Raw genomic sequence first — 4696 nt, 5'->3', positions numbered from 1 at the left:
TTTATAAAAAAAATTATATTATTAAATATAAAATAAATTATTTTGTTATTAAACTTTAATTTAAATTATATAAAAAATTGAACTGAAAAAATTATACAAAAAATTAGAAATTCAAATCGTTAATTTGATACTAATATCGATGTAAATTTTTTATGGGCTTTTCAGATTTATATAGTATTCAAATAAAACTTTATCATTTTCTCAAAACCGTATTATAAAATCAAAAAAAAAACAAATATAAAACAAAATATTAAAATCGGTATGTATCTCATTGTGTTCCACGAATACATTTATAGTTTACATTAAAACATTATTGGGAAATTGACTCAAATTGTCATTTCACCCATTCAAATTGGTTTTCTAGCAATTTCTCTATCGGGTTTACCAAAATGTCACCTTGTCCGCAATATTGCGGATCTGATTAAAAGACAAAAATTTATCAGATTCAACCCAAATACGTAATTACGACGACCAAATCGGCAATTGCAACAGTGTCACATATAATTTGATTTTTTTTGTCTTTTAATCGGATCCACAATATTACAATAGAATTGGTACTCGTGTAATGCAGCGAGATACATCTTGATTTTAATATTTTATTTTATTCTTTATCTCAGTCGATGTTATAATATGGTCTTATGTGATTTCAAAAAAGCGATGATGTTTTTTTTGTTGAATAAAATATAAATTTAAAGATATCATAAAAATTTGACAAAAATATATCGATATTAATATCAAATTAACTATTTAAAATTTCTAATTTTTATGTAATTTTATAATTCAATTTTTTTATTATAATTCTAATTTAGGTTCAGTAACGAAGTAATTTATATTTGATTTAATAATATAATTTTTTTATAAATATAATAATTAATTATTTTGTTAGAACTCGATAATTATCTTAATTATATTTTAGATTTTTTATATTTTAAAATGAGATGTTTATCATTTATTTAATTATGTTTATCCGTAGTCAGTTACACGAATTCAAACATGAAGTTTTAATAAGTTGTACTTATGTATAATTACTTGTAATCTTGAATTTTAAATAATATATATCAATATACAATACTTTATGCATAAATAATTGTTTTTTAAAGTTTTTATCAAATGATTTATAATATAATATAAATATGTAATAATATTTAGATAAATTCATTAAAAAAAATTAAAAAATCAATTTAAATAATTAAAATCTTTATTTGAGTCAATTTTCCAAAATTGTAATTGAGTTCCCCTCCACAGTCCACACGTGACCCTTCCCGCTATCAAACCAACGGGCCTGATTCTCCCCCAGAAACCACCGTATCAGAGGAACGTGGGACCCACCTTTTATCTGCTGCACCCCAGAGAGACAAGGGCAAATTTGTCATTTTTCACCCTCTCTTTTTTTTTTTTAAATAGTTGGTGGGAGTGGGAAGACACCATCAACTTCAGTCCGGCTGGCAATTAATTTTTAAAAAACAAATATTAAATAAATAATTACAGCTAATTCACAGCTGTACTCCAACTTACCCCATACCATGCCCACCTAATACATACTTCCTCAACTTTAGTCCTTCTATTTTGACCTCATTTCCATATTTGGTCCAAAACTTTGTAAAATACATCAAATTTACCCCCACAACTTTCAGTTTTTCTTTTTTACCCATATCTTTTTGATGTAACATCTGCAACCTATTAGAGGCTAACATCTTAACAACATCTGCTTTTGATTTTCTAAAAATAAAGAAAATTAAATTTTTGTTCTCTATTTTTCTTTAACATATATTCGGTATTGTTTTATAAAATAAAGAAAATTATTTAAAACTTGATGAAACGAGAGAAAAATAAATTTTTTATTTGTTCCGACCAATGAGATTGAATTATTATTATTTTATATAATTTTTTTAAAAATTGTACTGGGATGATAGGCGAAAAATCATGTGAGAATGAGAGCTAAGATGAGAAGTGTAATAAGGGATCTGGACCTTTGATCATCTTTAATCTCAAACTCACCCATGAATCTCGTTTGATACGGGGATTATCTTATGCATCTCATCTCGGTACATCTCATCCTAATGCGCATCCAAGGGTGAAGATCACTTTTACGATTTTCAACTTAATTCTCCTTTTCACCAGAACACAACTCTGGGGTGATAAAGTTATAGAATATAATTAAATATTTAACTTTTGATTCTCTGTTTTAAAGAAATTGTAGATGATTTATTGGAAATGCTTTAATTTAACTCAATTCCAATCCATGTTTTGTTGTAGAAGACACAATCCCATCTATTTATGTTAACGTGTAATCAGATACTACATCTCATCTTGAAATATTCTTTGACTTTTTGCCTTATGATACAGTAGTTATTGCCACTTTGCGACTTATTTTCACAAAAACAACTGTTTGACTCATTTAACTTTTGAACCATACTGAATGGGTTTCTTATTTTAGACATTTCTAACTATATCCAATTTGAATTAAAAGAATACACGGGGCAAAAGCAACTTCTGTAGACAGTTGTGATGTATCCATTCGAGATCGCCTAACTTAAATCATCAGCTTGTTTAACKTTGTATCCGAATCCTCGTTATACCATACTCTGTATGTATCTAGACATATTTCCGACATTCGTCTTACTTCAAATAACACCAGGTATTGCAACCAGTAAACGCAGTTTGGTTTTTGCAAAGTTGAATAGGGACAAATAGATGCAAAAAAAACAAGAAACGGTTTAGGTAGTACACATAATAGGTTCCAATCTATCATGTGCATCAAATTAATGGGTGGTACTTTGGGGTATATGACCCTCATTTAAGACACATACTCTCATATCATATCGCTTGCGATGTACGGATGTTTACTATTTACATAAATAAAAGCATGTCGTCGTTACAAAATCGTTTGCTTATCTTAATCAATAAGACATCGAGCATAACAACTGATATCTCTCTATTTGTTCTAAATGGAGCGACAATTATGAGCCCAACCACTCTTCATTTTTCCCCATCTTTTTAAAATCTTACCGTCTTTAAAACAAGATCCACTCGACCAACTTTAGATTGGTTTCATACTTCTTTAAATAAAAAATTTATCATAAGCAACGTCTTATTGTATTAATGAATATATGATTATATTCAAATTCAAGATTCTTAAGACAGGGACATAAAAACAATTAACACATTATTCAACTGTGTTGTTTTAATAAACGTATCTCATAACTGATGGTAATTTTAATATAAAACAAACCAACTTATCATGATTTCGACATCATGAACCAAATAAGCCCGTTGTTTTCGAAACTTTTTAACTACCATTGAATCATAACGCCCTTAATCAAAACCGAATTCATCTTTTTCCATCTGGTGTACTTGGTTTAGACTTACATCCAGTGTCACGCCCCCTAATTACCATAAGGTGTTACATCTTGACGATACATCCATCAGTAAAATAACTGTTTATATTGCATACACGTTAGAAGCACTTGTAAGCATATCGTAAATGTAATATAAATGTCACATCTAACTGAATGAGAATACCTCCCCTTAGAACATCCTTAACAAACTTCAACGTACCATGACATTATGTAACACAATGCAAATCATAGTTCCCTTTGTAAAACAGTTATGTAAATCATATCACAACATTTGCATAAATGCAAAACAACGTACTTTATGATATCTCAACTTGCATACTGTATGGTGTGGATCATCTCTGGCATATGTTATCTAAAATAATACACAGGTCTTCTCCATCATACAATCGTCCCTATATAACTTAACACGACATATAGGTCTTATCCAACAATACCAGCCTACTCATACTTTTACAGGTTCCACCATCATTATAGGCGTATCGACATGTGAACGCACACATATACAAAAATCATATTCATGTATAGCAAAATTCCATATCTCAAAGTACATCAGCGTGTCAGATAGTTCAAAACATAATATGTAAACATCTCAATGTTTCTAAAAACACATCGTCTATAAATTTGATGAATGAACAGTTTATTATGAATTATTACGAAATCTTTAGGAAAGAAATTTGACGACATCACATGTTGTACGACACTCCCAACATGCTTTCTATCTTTAAAACACGTGTAAACAACATGTACTTCATAATACTGACCTTAATTCATTGATCATGGCACAACAATATTTACTACGCTTTCTTATAAAATTGACTGCTTTAAGGTCTTCTTCTTAGCTTAAAACTGACGTCAAATGGTTTTCCATCATATTTTACTGCTAACACATTCACAAAAAACATTTTTTCTCTCCGATTTTGTCCCGACTTTTTCACAAACATGCATTAACTTTTTGTATTATCAACTTTCATGATTTTACTTGTTCAGTCCCCAACTTGGATATTTCTTCTCATTTAAGTCAAGTTTCTGGGTGTTAGATCAAAAAACAACGTATTTTCTTCATTTGTTATTTTTTAAATACTAGATTAATACTGAAGTACCTATAACATTTTTGTACAACTTAATGGTTGTTAATAACCAAATACAAACACACATACAATATATATATATATATATATATAGGGGGTCATTCAAGGGAGAACTGAGTTGTTTGTGGTAACTGTGAGAACCAATCTCAACCACGAATCAATGGATAAATTAGGAAACTGATAATTTTGGTAATTTGACTTAAAAATTCAATTAAAGGGCATTTTAGGTATTTTTAAAATCTCCTCTCT

This window comes from Cynara cardunculus (genome assembly GCF_001531365.2).
Source record: "Cynara cardunculus var. scolymus isolate 2C chromosome LG 6, CcrdV1, whole genome shotgun sequence".
Lineage (NCBI taxonomy): Eukaryota > Viridiplantae > Streptophyta > Magnoliopsida > Asterales > Asteraceae > Cynara > Cynara cardunculus.
Note: the sequence above shows the minus strand (reverse complement) of the source record.